Source organism: Onychostruthus taczanowskii, unplaced genomic scaffold, assembly GCF_017590055.1.
Source record: "Onychostruthus taczanowskii isolate IOZ18803 unplaced genomic scaffold, ASM1759005v1 scaffold7, whole genome shotgun sequence".
NCBI classification, from domain to species: Eukaryota; Metazoa; Chordata; class Aves; order Passeriformes; family Passeridae; genus Onychostruthus; species Onychostruthus taczanowskii.
In genome coordinates this window covers 7937043-7954843 of record NW_024504786.1, presented here as the reverse complement: position 1 = coordinate 7954843, position 17801 = coordinate 7937043, and the positions used below count along the sequence as shown (strand labels likewise).

The window sequence follows — 17801 nt, the reverse complement described above, 5'->3', positions numbered from 1 at the left end:
AGCACTGTCTTGTTTTCTTCTATAGGGAAAGGGAATCAGAAAATCAGTGGAATCTCTAGGCTTCAATATATTTAACAAGAGAAGGCTGACTGCACTGTACAGTTTAATCCTTCTCTGGCAGATCTTTGGCCATAATTTAGATGCCCTGAAACCTGACAAGCTCTTCAATTTTGTCTCCTAAAGAGTGTCTTTTAGAATTATTGAAGACATTTTTTGCTGTCTACAAAGCTCATTACAAGAACTGATAAAAATAGTGTTAGTAAGAATGTTGTTTTTTATTGTATTTTTATAAAAAAATTAAAGTAGAAATTGCTCACTAAAGGCCTATAAGTTGTTCACAGTGAAGGGAGACACTAAATGGGACTCAAAATTTGATTTTTCTGTTCTGCTTTTAAAAAACTTCTGAAATTCACATTAACTAAATAATTAGTATCTACATTTTAAACTGAAGGTTACCTTTGTAAGTTTAGCATGAAGATAGATGCATACATACACATGTAAAGATCTTCAGATGTTACCAGTGTCTTGGATTTCAGTTTTTGGAACTGTGTGCTGCAGGGGAGCCTGCCATGGGAAATACATTAACAAGACTTATTTCATACTGCTCACAGATTTACCAGGAACATAACTGAACCCACAGGTCAGATATCTGCTGAAGAGCTTCCAACAGTGATGATGTAGGCAGTCACCACTTGTACTGACATCTGAGGAAGAGGTGATAACATGAGAAGATAAATAAAAATGATTTATTCAGATACTGAAATTTTAAACTCATCTTAGAATACTAGAAAGTGCATACCAGTTTTCTTTTAAAAAAATATTAGTTAAAGAAAAATATTTTTTTCAGGTTGGCTTCCAAAAGAAGCAAGATTTATGTTCAGGCTTGATTCCTGTTCTCTCAGTAAATTTCCAACATCTGGAATTAATTAAAAAGACAGTCTAAGTTTTTTAGCTTCTGTGAAAATTGGCAGCTGACAGGAGGAGTGGGATCTGCATTGGAGTTACCTGTGTGGAGAAGGGACATGACCGTGCTCTTGTGCAGAGGTTGGTGGCTGAGGGTGTCCAGTCTGGGCAATGTGCTCTGTCTTCTGCTGAGGAGCAGAATTGGGGAGCTCTGACTACAGGTGAATGGCTGCTAGAATTCATTAACCAGTCATAAGCAGCTGGTTTTCACTAAAGTCAGTGGAAAAAACCAGTGAAGTTTTATTGTATGAGTCTGTTGTAATCCAGTGCTGGGATGCTGTATGCCACAACATGGGAAAATGGATTGTGGTGAGAGCTGTGTGGTGCATCTCGTTGTAGGACTGAGGAGTCATGCTCAGACAGGAGCGAAGCCTTGTGGGGTTTTGGTGGATGTCTTCCAGGCATGTGAGCTTTCCCACTGGTTTGATTTTTCAGATCTGGTGCTTGTGGTCCACTTGGCAATGGAGTAGGGAAGGGAACCAAATTTGGGGAGCATGAGCTTCCGGTATTCACTTTGAGGACACTAGAAAATGTACCAAGGCAAAAATGTGAAACCTTGTCAGAATAAAAAGTCCTTGAAACACGGACAAGGAGAAAAGGTTAAATGGTTTGCTCAGGCAGAAAAGATGGCATTTAGCTGCTGTCTTCAGGGTATTGTTAAATTGGTTTGATAATTTGCTGTAGTTAATGCTTAAATAAGTGCTTTCAGTTTGTCAGTAAGGACATTGTGAATGCTTGTATGGCTGCACTAAACTATTTATTTTCAGGCTGTGTTAAAAGATAAAAATACCAGTAATTAATATTCTACTACTTCAGGAAGAAAGGTTTTGTTAGCAGGTGACTGCATGAAAGAATGGATGTACGTGTGTGAACCTGAGCCCAAGGAAATGCTGGATAGAGGAATTCTTCCCAAAGATAAACAGCAGTACCTGTTCCACACATTTCATTGGCCTGAACACGTCAGCTGGACTTGCCTGTTGCCATGAATGGTGTTTGCTGCTGGTGGCAGGGTTGCTGTGTAGGGAGTGGGAGTGTTTCTCCTCCTCACCATCAGCCACTTGGAGTGTTTCACTGGTGTTAACATCGCTGCATTTTGTACTTGCTTAATGCTGGAAATCCCAGATCTTAAAGGGAAACCAGTTCTCCAGCCTAGCAACATAACATAATGCTGCCATGCTGCAAGACTGGTGTTTAATCTGCTTATCTTTAATAGTCTTCACTGCTTACACAGACCCACTTACCTCTTTAATGAGGAGAAATGTCCTGCAGTGAGGCAGTGTGTATTTTGCTTCTAGGCTTATGTCATCAGCCTGGAAGTTGAAATTGGTTAGAGCACATTTTATTTTCCTGCTGTCAGTTCTGCTGGTTATGGTTGCCTCTTCAGTTTCTCAAATACACTGAAAGATGGTATAGAGTGGTGGTTTATTTATTTATTTGTTATTTTTTAAAAGGAAACCTAATTAAAACATGCCAAGTGAAAAAATCTAATTTTGAGAAACTATCACTATTGATTGGGAGTAGTCCTTTTGTGTTTTCAACAGATAAATATTAATTATCTTTCTAAATTCTAAATATTTGTAAATTGTGGATAGTAGTCATATAAATTACAGAAAATATTTTAGGAGTAGCAGTATTTAATAACACCTAGAAAAGGATCTCTAAAATGTCAAGAGATATTTAAAGTCAGTTGTAAATATGTGGCAGTATTTCCCATGTGATTTATCAGTTGTTCTTCTTTTATTTTGTATTAAATTGCTTTACCCAAGCCATTAGTATTTATCTGACCTGTAGAAGGTATGGAATTTTAGAATTTCTGAGATCAAGACAGGATAGGCTTTTCAGGGTTGGTGATTCTTGAATTTCCAGGAGCTACTATTAAAAACATGAAGTAATTTGTGGACTCCAAAGTGTTTTAGTGTTAGTCTCTGAAGGAGCTGGTATTAAATCTTAAGATTTTTTTAGAAGAATTGCATACCCTAGACTTTTTGATGTGCACTCTCAGTGCACAACAGTGAGAGGCAAGAAGCTGGATTACTTTATTCAGCAGTTACAAGGATAGCAAAGTGTTTTTGCCCACCAGAGCAGTGTGCAAATGCAACTGTTTTTCTCTTAGCATCCAAGGTAGGTCAGGTATTCCCTGTAGTTTGTTTTGAATTGTGTGGATGTATTCTGAATTTTCTAATCTGTGACTATAGTTTAGCAGCTCTCTCTCTCGCTCTCTCTCTCTCTTTTTCTTTCTCTCTTTCTCTTTCACAAAATGTTTAAAGTTTACATAATCTTTCAGTAACTGAAGACTTAATTACTTCTTAATTTACTGCTTAAAGAGGTAGACTTAATATTTATTAAGTTTTGCTCACTGAATGTTCCTTTTTCTAGTTGTTAAAGGTATTTCTTAGTTGTGTGACTTCTGGCCTGGCTATCTCTGATATTCAAAAGAATTGCTAAACAAAATAAAAACCACCTACAACGACAATAAATTCAAGTGGTATTCAAATGGCAAATGATATGTTAGACTAAGTTTAATGTAAGCAGGTATGCTTTAGAAATATGAATTTTCACTTTACTCATATCTTGTGAAAACATTGGGTTTGTACTGTAAATAATGCAGCAGAGTTCCTTAAACTTGGCTTATGAGCTTTGAAATCATCATCTCTATTTACAGATTTGCTATGAATCACACATTGTAGTTTTGTGATTCAGAGTGTGAAAGTCTATTCCACGTTAGAAAGCTAATTTGAGCTTGAATTCAATTATTGTATACTATAGTAGAAATATATAATACATGACATTTTACACAGATGCTTCTCTATGATTAAACCTTGAAGTTTCTCTTTTCTTTTTTCAAGGATCAAGAATGAGATCCACTAAAAAGTATTAAGTTGTTTCAGATTTTGATAGTCTTTATTCTAACATTCAGCCTTACTGTGCATAACTGTTCTCCAATATCAATTTTATTGATATGTGTGGAGGTAATAGGGGCCATTTTTCCATGCATCCTGGCGTGTTGTCTGCTGTGGGGCTTTGGGTGAAGTGCTGCACTGCAGGCATGTCATAATATAGTGAATTAAGGATTTAACTCTTCCCCTTTCTATGCAGAATGCTTCCTGATAGATGTCATTGCTGTCTTTTGAATGACTTTCTTAAATAGATAATGACATTTATGGATTTGTATTGTTTCTTTTTAGAGATGTGGAGTATATATAGAGATCTTTGAAATCTGGGCTTTGAAGTTATCAGCACATCATCTGTGAATACATTTTCTGCATGGAAAGTGGTTCAGCTTTGCTGTTACCTGGTCAAATCTATAAATGACTCATTTTGCTAATAGCAATGCTCCCTTTAAATCAAACTGTTGAAGCACAACGATGCTTTTGTAGCCAAGGGTTTCTCTTTTCAAAATGCTCTTGGGTATTAGTGTGATAAAATCATGTTTGGAATGAGGATGAATATAAATATTACCTATTGTATGGCACAGCTTAAACAACTGTAACCTGATATAATTACTTTTAAATTACTTTCCTCAAAAGATGAAAATATTAATTGCCTCTGACATTTATCACTTGTTTTACATCAGCATAGGCTAATAAATGTCACTTGTACTGCCAGCCAAAAAAAATAAATTATATCAGATGTCACTGGGGTGGCTTGGTGTATTCTGTGAAAAAAGCTCTTTCTGCTCCACTGGTCCATGAGCTGTGGCTCATTCCTGCTGGGGATGACTCCAGTGGTCTGAAATGGAGCAAGCCAAGCCATCACTGACCATCACTTCCCAGCAAATCTGTGGCCCTGAGAGTGTTTCTGAGTGCTTCCAGTATGACACTGTTTTTTTCCCTTAGGTGTATGTAGTGATCTACTTTTAAAAATGTGTGTCGTTTGCCTTATTTTTCATAATTACAGTGAACAATTTGGCTAAGGTGGAAGAATGTGTGCTGGCTGGTAGAGAGATCCCCTGGGGGGGCTAATTGTGAGGTGCCTGTTGGGAGGCAATTAGGATCTTAAAAAACCTAAACAATGGGGATAAATTTAAAGGCTGAAAGAGGAAAGAGGAATGGATTGTGGTGAGCTACTGGCAAGAAAAGATTGGAGTGACTTAAACAGGGACATGAGTGATTTTACATTTGAGATTGATTTCAGATTGCAAAGGCTGTGGGCTGACAGTTTATTCTCTCTAATGGTCCCCAGTCATTTACTGTTTGTTTTCCTAGCTTTTATCTTTTCTTCTTTCAGATGTGAATGTCAGTCAGTTTCCTGTTCTGAGCTTGTTGACTGTTTTGGTAGGGCCTACCTTAAAACTCTGTGGACCAAATTTAAACCTGGCAGTTCTGTTGCACTTTGTCTCAAAACATTTATTTATGAAATAGCGCCCAAAACTTCTTGTACTGAAATGGGCAAACATTGAAGTTTTTTTAAAAAAAATTATAATCTGGGATAGTTTTGCTGTGTGGTGACTGCCTGCTTGTAAATGTTGAGAGTTTGACAGTGCCAAACTGATATTTTTCTTCCAAAGTGGCTACCATGAAGAAAGCCCCTCAGGGACATGAGGCTACTGGAGACCTTCAGAAAGCAATGTTGTGCTTGATTAAGTTTAGACAGATGATGGAGTGATGTAGTAAAATCATTTTTGTTAAGGCATAATACAGCATAGAATCCAGTGTAGTACCATTGGGACTGATAAAAATGAAATACTAAAGAAAAACCATGCCCTTACACACAGCTTTCAGCAGCAGATGGAATAGGTGTAATTTAGTTGTGTGGTGCTGGGAACATAATATTGATTTACCATGAATCAAGAGAAATAGCCTGTACCTTGCCTGGCTGTATGGATTGCAGCAATCTTGGGGAAACCTGTTACCTAAAAATGGTGCTGTAACAGAATCCCTTCTTTTTGATAGCACGGGGGAGGTGATTATAGCCAGGTGAAAAATCCAGTTACATAAATGGGGGGGTGAGAGGTCCTTACGTGCTGTTGCTGGGAATTGCCAGTTTTCCATGTACTTAACACACTTCTTGAAAATAATAATTTGTTTAAAGCAATCCCTTGCATAACTTGCATAGAATTGAAGGCAGTGAATTGAGAGGGTTTTGGGGTAGATCTTGCCTTGTATTGCTCACACAAATAACTTCAACTTTTTGTGTAGCATTTGTGTACCACAAGGTATTTTTCCTCTGTTTAAAAAAAAAATATCAAGCAAAATAGCATTTGAGGTAAAGTTGCAGTGACTTCAAAGAAGGTCAGACTGGTCACTGTGGCATGTAAGTTCTTTCTGGGAGGCAGTAGTTCTCTTGGTCTTTAATAGGAGAAGTTCTGGATTAAGTGATTACTGTTTGTGTTTTTTGGCAGACAATATAATGCTACCAAAGGGTTTTACTAACCTCACCTTTCAACCAGAAAGAGCTGTATTATCTTATTGTTTGAGAGGTTGGTGTATGGCTTTCATTCATTTACCCCTTAATCTTCAGGTGACCTAGTTTATCCTGAAGTAAGATGGCTTTAAATACCCTTGACATAGACCCTGACATTGGAAACAAAGCACTCCTGTATTGGTGTCTTGGGTCTCTTTATGTGCTCAGGACTGATATCAGGTGAAAGTGAATGTTTCAAGAAACAACTATTCATTTTTGGTTTTGGACTTTAAAAAAATTCTCTATTGTAGGCAAATTAAAGCCTTGTCACAAGAGGGCTTTGCCTCCCCTCGTTATTCCTCATTTATCCTCATGCCACAGTGCAGATCCTTCTGCCAGATCCCAGTTGTTCTACAGGTGAAGTCAGACAGAACTGTGCATATTCTATAATGGGACTCAAAAGGAGGTTTTATAGTTGAGTTCCTTCTGTTTTCTGAAAACTTTGGAGTTTAACAACTATCATTTTAATATTCTCTGCTTTTCTTTCAGGAAGTGAGCTTGATTAGAGGGCTGCTAAATTAACGTCAGCAGGGTGCATGGTGCAAATGAAACTGGACCACTTTAGAGCAGAAGGGATGTTTGAAATGGAATGGTTGCCTTTTTTTTTCCCCCAGCTGGCAACCTTGGTTTCTCCCCAAATACTCCTGGTGGAGAATTAGTGCTTTTAAACTCCTAGAAGGCAGATTTCAGAAAGCATTAAAATGATTCCTGTTGGTATTTCAAGAGCCCCCTGCTCTCTTGGAAAAGAACCAAAACAAAAACCAAAAAATCAAACCAGCAAGATACTTAGCTGTAGAAATAAAAAGAGGCCACCTTTGTACCTGGACTGGGTTTTTGGGTCTTTGCTGAAGGATATTATGGGAATGGTTGATTTGGCTTTTGTTAACTTTATAAAAAAATAAATGAACAAATGCTGTTTGTTTTCAGGAACCAAGGAGAGGCGTAAATTTACACTGGTCTTGTGTGGAGCAGGTTGTGGTTAGGATGGGGAAGGATGGGTGAGCCAAATATATGTGAAAGCTGCAAGCACTCATTTTGGGGTACTGAGTTAGTTCTGACAGAACACAAAACAAAAGGAATTCCTCTTTAATATTTGTGTAACAAGCAGGTTTAGGGAGTGTATTACGCTACACAAAGGCAGGGGAGAAAAACCTCTGCCACTTTTCATCTTGGATGTGTGCCAATTTAAAAAAAAACAAAAATAGAACACAATCCTATTATTAGTGTAACAGATCATGACTGATAGTTGTTATGGCTAGAAATTGGTTTTAAGCACTGTATTTTGGAACAGCTTGAGCAATATTATAGGCTTTTACTTAACATGCCTCTCTTAAAATCTTGTTTCTGCTCTCAGTCTTTCAACCATGCAAAGAGATATATTTGGACAAGGTATCTATTTTTTATCTGTTTGAAATAACATTCACTTTACTGTTCAATAATCAGCCCTCTTTTTTTCCCCTCTGAATCTGCCATTTGTTATTTGTGTAGCTCTAAACTGCTCCATAGCAGCAAGAAAACCATAACGAAACGGAAAACAAAAACTAATTATGAAGACCAAAAAAAAAATAATTCCTGAATATATTTGAAGTTGTAGTAAAAAACTGTACTTAATTCCTTGAATAAAGATTTTTCCAAGCTAAGGCCATTTTGAAGATTTATGCTTAAAAAATGTAGCTAAAGGAGTCAAAGTAGCTGTAAAGATCATAAAATGCAATAAGAAAGAGAGCAATAAGGTAGAGATAAACATTCATAGCATTTGAGCAGGATATTAGTTTTTAAAGGTTAAAATTTTAAATAAAATTCAGAGGAAATCTTTCTTAATTAAAAATGAGGTAACGTGAGAAAAATGAAAATTGAAATAGATGTTGTACTCGGAGTTGTGGTCAATGCTTGATGTCCCAGTGGAGATCAGTGACGCGGCGTTTCCTCGGTTGGGACTGACACTTTAACAGCTGTGTTGGTGATGGGGGATTGAGGGCACCCTCAGCAGATTTGCCGGTGACACCACACAGAGTGGAGGGGGTGACGCGCTGGAGGGAAGCCATGCCATCCAGAGGGAGCTGGACATGTGTCAGGAATGGCCTGTGAGAACCTCAGGAAGGTCACCAAGGCCAAGTGCAAGGTCCTGCACCTGTTGGGGCAGTCCCAGCCACAGATCCAGGCTGGGACACAGCAGATGGAGAGCAGCCCTGCCCAGAAGGACCTGGGGGTGCTGTGGGTGAGAGGCTGGACAAGCCCCAGCCATGGGCACTCCCAGCCCAGAAAGGCAAATGTGCTCTGGGCTGCATCCAAAGCACTGTGGCAGCAGGGAAGGAAGGGAATTCTTCCCCTCTGCTGTGCTCTGGTGAGACCCACCTGGAACTCTGGGTCCAGCTCTGGAGTCCCCAGCAGAGGAGGGACATGGAGCTGTTAGTAAAAGACAGGTATATTTTTGAGCCTGTATTTTGGTGGTGGCTGGGTGAGAACTTCGTGAAGTTAACAGGAAATTAGGGAGGTAGGAAGATGAAATCCAAATGCCAGGCTGTAGGAATGGTAAGAACCCAGAAGGTCCAGAGCCTTCCAGTGCCTTCCCATGTGAATCTTTATGCACAATGTTAATCCTTGGTACAGTGAAATGAGTTCTTGAGTCAGTGGCAGGTAAACTGAGCAGTTGAAATCCCAAGTAAAAAGAGATACCTGTCAACCTGCTAAGAATTGTTTGCCTTTGTAAATTTAACAGAAATCAAAGTCACAGAAACAAAAATGAAGAAGTAGAAGCATCAGATTTAACAGTATTACGATGCTTAGAGGTTATTCACCATTGCTGCTGTGAAATAAACTGGAAGGTTATTGAATTTTTGTCTTTGGAAAAAATTACTTTAGAAATAATACACCAACTTCTAAGGTCAGGCAGGCTAAACCAAATGTTTTTAAAATTGATTTATCAAGTAACTGTCAAGTTCTTAGGGAAAAACACAGAGTTAAAAAGAACAGAAACCTCATAGGTGGAAACCAACAAAACGCTACATCTAAATAATTGAATAAGTTTCCATGAGAGAAATGCTGAAGGGATTGCTCTGGAAATGCTTCTCTCTATGCTTCTTGTGTTTTAATTGCCCTGTCAGAGAAGACGATCTCATTAAGTTTTGCTTCCCATATTAAAATCCATGTTTGGGTCCTGTAAGTGATTCCATACATCATCTATTTGTATTATCTTTTACTAAATATCTGAGTTGGTTTCAAATTTGTATTATGGACGAAAGGTTGCAATAAATGTTGAATCTGATCATATGGATATACTGTCTTTTGTCCATTCCTGGAAGCAAATCTTATTTTGCTGCTTTAATATGTTTGAAGTCCAAATTAATCTTACACCTAGATTAGCATTACTGGGATGTGATAATGGATTAAGTACTGATCTTTTCTGCCCCCTGTTTCATCAGCTGCTTTCTTCTGCAGGAGTGGTAATTGCTTTGGAATGGAAATCTTCAAATAGTATTTCAGTTGATAAAGATTTGTGCAATATCCATGCAGATATTCTTTTGCATTAAAAAGGATTTTTCTACTATTTATTTTGACACATGTTAAATAGTGTAAGAGATATCAGAATGTGAATCATAATTCCTTAAAGAACTCGTGTAATAGCTGTATGAGTCGTCTTGCAGAAATAAAAAATCATAACATGGAGATCAGCTCATGAAAATCTTAAAAGTAAAAATATGAGTATCAAATAAGAAATAGGACACTTATCCTACAAAATAACTAATGCCACAGGACTGACAACATACAAAGTAGGACTCTGATAAGGGGACAATGTGCAGTATTAGCTCAATGAGAAAAATACAAACATTAGTATTAACAATACAAGAAAAGTGCTAATGTTATTAATGTGAATAAGGTCTCCTGTTTTTTGATACAGGTAAAAATTCATCTGTACTATTTTGATCTGGAGCGTTCAAAGACAAAGCTGTCAATTTCATGGAGTTTCAAACTGAAACATAACATAATTCCAGATTTGGAGTCCAAATAGAAACACAAATCAGCTTTTAACTTCAGATGAATTCAACAGGGCAGGCAAGTGTTAATAAAGTTAATTAAGATAATGTGAGTAAGGCTTTTAATGGACTTGCAGCTGTGCACGTGGCCACCTACTGCATCAGACTGAGATGGGGCTTTGTGTCTTGTCCTTACCTGGCACCTCCAAGCATTTGACCATGGCCAGTGTGCAGACAGTTTGAGAATTAACTGAGAAATAAGACCATTTATGCTGTTCCTCAAGAACAGTCTTGAAACAATGGGAAAAATTCAATTGCAGTATTTAAGGACAGCCAGTATGCACCGAGGTTGCAATAATAACTCCAGCTTGCAGGGAAGAGATTTAAACTTCACTAACAGCAAAGTATTTAATATGAGCACTCGCTAAAAACTATATGAACTTTCAACAGAGAAAATACATAATTTTACAAGAAATTGATTTTTAGACACAGGAGGTTGCATTCTGATGCACAAGAGATAATAACAAGCTAATGCTAAAAGAAAAGCAGGAAAATTCCTGTTGTCCCCTGATGCTGGACAAAGTAGAACTTTCTACAGAGTACACAGAATTATAATTTTAATTTTTGCTCGTAATACAAGATGCTGATGCATTAGCAACACTGCCAGCAGAGTTAGATCTGAAATAATCCTTTCTCAGTTAAGGAAGATTGCATCTCCATCTCCAGAAGCTGTTCAGGAGAGACCTGTCACTGTCCTCCTGTTGCAGCATTAATGGTGGAGATTAATCAAGCAGTGTCTTTCCAAAGTCCATATCCTAAGTATGTGCAGTATGAAATTTAATAACCAAGTCAAAATTCAAGTAAATATTTTCACTGATTAACATAAAGGAGCTAATTCCTTCTTCAGTAGCAAAAACCTCAGTGATTAGAGATGCAAAAACCTGAAGTAACAGCTCATAATAGTTGCTGATGGAATGGCATTCAAATGATAAAGCCTTTGAACTCTTGGTAGCTCTTCCTTCTCCTGGAAAAAATCCTGATCCACAGTGTCTTCAGGAGTTTCATTCCTATTCCTGGAGTGCATCCTTTTGTGAAAAGATGTAGTGATGTAGCTCCATCCATCCCAAAGACACATTTGTGGCATAAGTATTTCAGCTGAGACTTCTGTGTATCAGCAGCAGATGGATCCTTCTGTAGTCCTCATTTGCTGGGAATTCAGGCTGAGAGTCTTGTAGCAAATCCCTCAGTAGTGCAGTAGAATAACGGAGCGGAGTAAAAAGCCAAAAAGGTTGATTGTATTAAAGAGGATTCACTGAAGGTGGGCCATAAAACAAACAAAAAAGTGCTCCCACAGAAAATGGCAATGGCAGCCGTAAAATCAGATAATAAAGGAATCCTACCATAAAGACAAAAAAGCAAAAAACAATTAAGCCCCCCCAGAGAATCAAACTAAAGAGAAAACAAAAAGCAAACAGGCTTAGGACAGGGAGACACAGGCATAGAGCAGCAGCCATGTTGCCACTAAAAAAATCCTGTGCTTAAGCAGATTAGGAAAATTCCTCTTGCCCTAAGCTTTCAGAGCTTCCCTGCTATATATATTGTAGGCTGTTTTTGAATGCCTTCATAAATTGCACATGTAGAAAATGCATTACAGAAACCTGTGGCTTTCAAGCCTTTTGTTTTCCAAAGAAAGAAGTCAGTTGTAAAAGAAGGTGTTGGAAATGATGCTGTAATCTGTGGTGCATCGGAAAAAAATTTGCTCTCGTGGTGTCTTTGAAGTTTGTATATACACAAAAGAAAATGTGTGAGCTTTCCATTTATCCCAGGAAAATAGCATTTCTTTTTGTCTGTGTATTCATAGAAATTGTGTGTATGTTTGAAATAATGTATATATGCTGTCGAATTGTATCTCTTTAGGACCACAAAGAATTTAAGCACTTTATTGCTACTGTTTTACAAGCATAGTCTTCTGAAAATCAGAAACTTTTAGTTTCCATTTGTATGGAAATGGAAACACACCTATTTGTATGCATAATTTCTTGTGCCAGCATTGTCCTTTGTTCTGAGTAGCTTTCCTTCTGTGGGAATTCTTCCCTCAATTAATCCATGAGACTGTCCTCACTGCAGCCAAAGACTTCTTTTGCTGGAATGGTGGTTGCCACCATTTGAATATTCATTTTAGATGAACTGGTGGCACTCCTTGCTGAGCTGTGGAAGGCAGTGCTGTCACACTGCAGGTGTTTGAAGATACTTCTCCTTTGGCTAGAAAGCCAAGTTATTTCCCTTCTGATGAAAACCTGTTTGGTGGTGGTTGGAGGGTTTTTCTAGCTTTAGGCTCAAGTATGTATTCCATAGGAAAATGAATTTCAAGAATAGTAGCAAGCTGTCTTGGCCAGGAGTCTGGGATTTTTCTTTGTGAACCATGTGCCCAGAACCAGACATGGCATCATAGCTGCTGATGTGCTTCTGATTGAGCTAATGCCATTATAATAATTTCCACATTATGTTCCATCCCGTTCTTGATGCTGCCTAACAGCCTGCTTGCCTTTTATTCCCCAATTAAAGCTGTCCATGTCCTCTTTCAAATTAGTTGTGGTTTGGCTGTATGTGGGTGTGTGAGGAGTTAGTTGTGTATATCCTGATTCTGGCCTTTGTTGACCACTTGCCTGATAAATTCCTCACAGTGCCAGGATTTACAGGAAATCCACATTTGGTTCTGTGCAGTATCTGCTATTGCAGAGTATCCTGGAATTGAGTTAGGAAAACTCAATCTAAATGGAAAACTCAAATCTCAAATTTCTAACATTTTGTAGTAATAACAGCACACTTTTGAACTTCTGCATTAGTTGTTTGGGGTTTTTTTTTCGTTCTGTATGTAAGATTTTTGACCCACCTACAACATTAGCCAGCTTTCTGACTGATCATTTGGGATACTGGGAATGCCTAATCTGTTCAGAGATGCAGGAGTGAAAGGAAAAGAAATTTCTAACTTGGTTGTAGAACAGGGGACAATGAAAAGGTTGGCTGTCATCAGTGGAGAGAGAATGCCTCAAGTCAGCATTTAAGAAGAAGCCCATAAACTCAAAAAAGTGAACTTGCTTTTGGATAGATCTCACCTATTTTTAATTTACTTAATAAAAGTAGAATAGAGTGGAAGTAGAGTAAGTTTAATTACTACTTGAAGGAGAAGCTTAATTAGCATCAGGTTCTAGTACCTAACACACTGCTAAACATAAGAGACAGGTAAAAATCTGGTATCTAAGTGAAAAGTTCTCTAGTTTTTGCAGAGAATGTAGATCACATGATGGAGCAGGTCTTCAGTGTGTTTGGGTGCGTGGTTCAGGCAGCTCTCAGCACTGAGAGCACAGGATTGCTCTTAAAGTACCTGAACTGGACAAACTTTAGTAGAGAGGCTGAGAGGTGAGACCTGCAGGGACACCCCAGGGGCAGCATGGACCCGACCTTTTGGACAAGATCCACCTTCCAGACAGGGTCACTGTATCCTTCTGTGCTGAGGAGGCTCTGCAGCAGAGATGATACCCCAAGGATAAGGAAAGCTGACTGTGATAGAGATTCTGTGAATAAATGCAGTTAACTTGGGTTATGTGTGGGAGGCTCAGGGAGAGATGCTTCCAGGGTAACTTGAGGTTGCCAAGTGGGCCATTGAAATACAAGATTCTGTGATAGCATTCTCTGTAATACCTGCCAGTTCTGTGTGTGAGAATCTGTAGACAAGAGATTAGCAGCCCACATGTGTGGACAACATAAAGGAGTGAAAAGGAGGAATTAGGCGTGATGGGAGCTGATCATGTCTTTGGGACTGAAGGCTTCTGCCCAGGAGGAACACTGCACCCCAGTAAAGGCAGAGTCATGCTGTGGGCACTAAAAAGGAATGTAGAAGGCTGAGGACAAACCCAAAATAGCATATTTTTTGGAGTTCAGACTGCTCTTCTGTTATCCTGGTGAAGCACTGGCCCAGACTGAAAACTTCCATTGCTGTGACTTGTTCTAACTTTGCAGCTTCTCTGATCTTATTTAATGTTTCCTGATTGTTGCCATTGCCTTGAACTGAGAATTGATAGCACAGCCCTGGAACTGTACTTTTGGCTCTTACAGGCTGGGTTTCCTGCCCAAAGGGATTCTGTGATGCATTTCTTCCGTAATATTTTTATCCTGGTAAATTTCATCTGCAGAGCCTCTTCCCTGCTCCCACAGCTTAATCCATCAATCCTGATCAGTAAATACTGACAACACTATCCCACAGATTATCCTCCTGTGGGCAGGTGTGTGGGATGCCTGTTACAGAGGGTGGCTGTTTGATGCCAAATAAACTTTTGTTTTATTTTTCAGGCTTTTAGCATTCATGTAGAAGCACTTGTAAGTTCTGCTTTGCTTTATGCAGTATTGCACATGGTAGCTCCCTGGCATTGTAGTCAGATTAATTTCCCTTTCCTGTATCTTGCTATTATATTGTTTATTTGCCTGTTGGCTTTTTGAGCCCTTTTTTTTTGCTCTCTGTCTTTCCCAGGCTCCAGAGAATTATTTGCTTTGATAGGAATACCTGAATCTGTGAAGCAAAAACCTTCTAGGCATGAAGGCAGCCAGAGATGGAGATTTTCAGACACTACAATGAACCTAATTTCTCACCTTTTCCATTGAAATGAATGGACATTTTTGTAGTGAGGTTCCAATACTGTTTTGAAAATACTATTTTTTTGGTCAGTCATTTGCTTTAATAGTTTCTAGGTCTGAATGGTGGAATGCTATTTAAGTACACTAAAATTAGGAAAACTTGAAGTATTGAGATTGAAAATAAGATTTTGCTCTCCTCAATATGGTAATTTTACAAGTAATTCTTTCAAGTTTGTATAAGAGTACAGATTCTGCTTCCTAGAACCAGTACACATTTAAATGCTCTCTGTCTATTTGCATTTAATGTTAAATCTCGGTATGGAGGCTATAAATATTCAATTAGAATAAAATGAAAATGGGAAAATGAAAAGAATATTTTATTAATCTATAATGTCTATTGATTTTTAAGTGAGTAGGCATAATGTCTATTGATTTTATTTTTTTAAGGAGCATGTACATAGCAATTTAAGGACTCTGGACATAAATGCTGAGCAGCTTCTTTTAGGTGGGGGAGAGAATGTGACTTGAGTTGCTTTACCTTCATCTGAAAAATAACCCAACACCATGTTAACAAAGCAATAGACTTTCCCACTGGCTCCCCTGGTAAGACACCAGGCTCACTACATCTGAAAAACTGCTTTTAAGTGTTTTTGTAGCCCAGTCTCTGATAGTTCTTGTGTCCAGGTGAGCTATCCTAGGATTTTTCTTAAATAAATACTAACCTGACTTTTAAATTTGTTTCAATGATAAATACTTCTGTAAAAGTAAGTGGTGGGCAGAAAAGAAATATTCATTATTTAAGAAGCTACTGTGGAATTAAAAACAGTGAAAATAAAGTGGTACCTGGGACAGACCTTTTTTTTTAATCATGTAAGTGAGGAAAGATAATTTGAGCTGTAAAGTCTAAACTGTCACTTAGCACATACGTAAATCTGGACTAACCCAGGAGCTGCACTGGGTTTGTTTTGGGTGTGTATGTGTTAGAGAAATCCCCCTATAGCCAGTCATCTGTAATTCCTTGACTAGATGGTGGGTTTGCTTTCTGGTGTTAAAATCTGAATTCAAGAAGTACAAAGTTTGCATTAAAAATAAATATTTAAATCTCTAAAGTAAAATAAATATTTTAATCTCCAAAGTTTCTTTCCTCCTGAGTAAACAGAAATACTTAAAATACAGTGGTGAATTTGGAGCAATGTTTCAGCTCCAAGAATAGGATTTAAATGGGAATCTTGCCTTTTCTTTGCTGTGCTTTTTACTTTGTGAGAAACTGAAAAGTGAAACATGTTAAAAGAGCTTTGAGCCTGTTGCAGCCAGACCACATTGGAACTATTTTATCAGTATCTAAACTGTTTTATTGAAATGAAAATTATCAATCATCACAGAATTCAAATTTGGAGGAGAATTAATGAAGTTCATTCAATTTTTGTGCATTTACTGAACGATTTTGCAGGATCACTTTAATTTTTACTAATCCTTTGTTCTGGCTGCTGAAGTCGCAATTCTGTTGTGAGAATTTGGGAGCACCAGTACAGCTTGTGGCAGCACTGCCTGAGAGAAAACATTGTGGAAATAGGGATTAAGGAGTTAAACATCTAAGGGAAATAAACCAAGAATTTTCTTGATGAAGAAGATAAGTTGTCATACCAAGGATCATGGGTAGATGGTTGCTATCAGGAAATGAAACCTTGAGTCATTCTTTGAAAGCTATTTAGGTTAGTTCTTCACAGATGGTCACTAAACTTCCATCTTTTTCCTTATTTCTTTGCAGTCTGGTCCCTCTCAAAAATGTAACAAGTTCAGTGAAAAATCTCATAAGGTTTTTTTCCCCCATTAGTTATCAACATAAGAATTGCTTTATTGTCTACAGCAAACATTCTTTTTATAAGAAGTCCTCTAATGCACATAGCAGCACATCAAAATTGTAACTGCTACTCTGAAAAATAGCTGTTGAGTTTGAGCTGATTGTTATTGAGGTGGGATAGACAAAAGAAAATGACAGCAAAACTTCAAAAACAGCAGTGGGAAAGCTTGTGCAGAGGTACAGACCTGGTTTTTAGGTAGTGTGAGCACCATTTGTACTTAAATGCTTCGATGTACTGAAGCTTTTTGCCTGTTAGATAGTTTGCAGTTCCATGCTGCTTTTTCTTTCCAATATGAGTAGCTTTTTTTGTAGCTTTTATGAAATATGTATCAGAGGAGCAGGGACTTTGGTTCTGGTATTCAAGTTCTCCTATAGTACATTACAGACATCGAGTTAAAAACATTATATTAAAGACTTTTTGGCTCCCCAGAAGCTATTCTGAGCTGAATGCTTTAATCATGCATTGAATTCAACCTGAAAGTGTGAACAAGGCCATTGATTAGACTTGTGGTTTTGAGACCTGTCAAGTTGAGGAAAAGCCCCTTCCCACATCCTCTTTGAAGAAAGAGACTGTTCAGTGACAATTGGTGATGAATTTTCAGGTCTTGCGAAGTCTTTGGAAATTTTTTCTGTACCTATAAATGCAAACAGGAATATACCTTAAAACCTCACTTTGAAGCCAGCAGCTGAATTAAAAAAAAAACCTTGCAGTTTCTTCTGAAAGGAGTAAAGGATGAAGAGGAATGCACAGCAGAGAAATTACAGTGCAGACAGTCCTGAGTACCTGCAAGGCTTTTCCTGGTGATGAAGTCAGTGTTTGTTCTAATTTGAAGTATGGTAAAGGACAGAAGACAGAAGTTTTAGATATTGATTAGTATCTTTTGTCTTGATGTTTTCAGGAGAGTCCATATTTATAATTTAAATGCAACAGAAAGAGAATCCTTGCCAGAACATGTCCTTGTAATAGA

At 38.0% G+C, this 17801-nt stretch overlaps 1 protein-coding gene across 8 annotated transcripts in view; it reads left to right on the top strand.

The window, feature by feature from the left end:
• Positions 1–17801, top strand: part of MAST2 (microtubule associated serine/threonine kinase 2) — a 189122-nt gene that overhangs the window by 53581 nt on the left and 117740 nt on the right. The gene's annotated exons all lie outside the window — the stretch shown is intronic.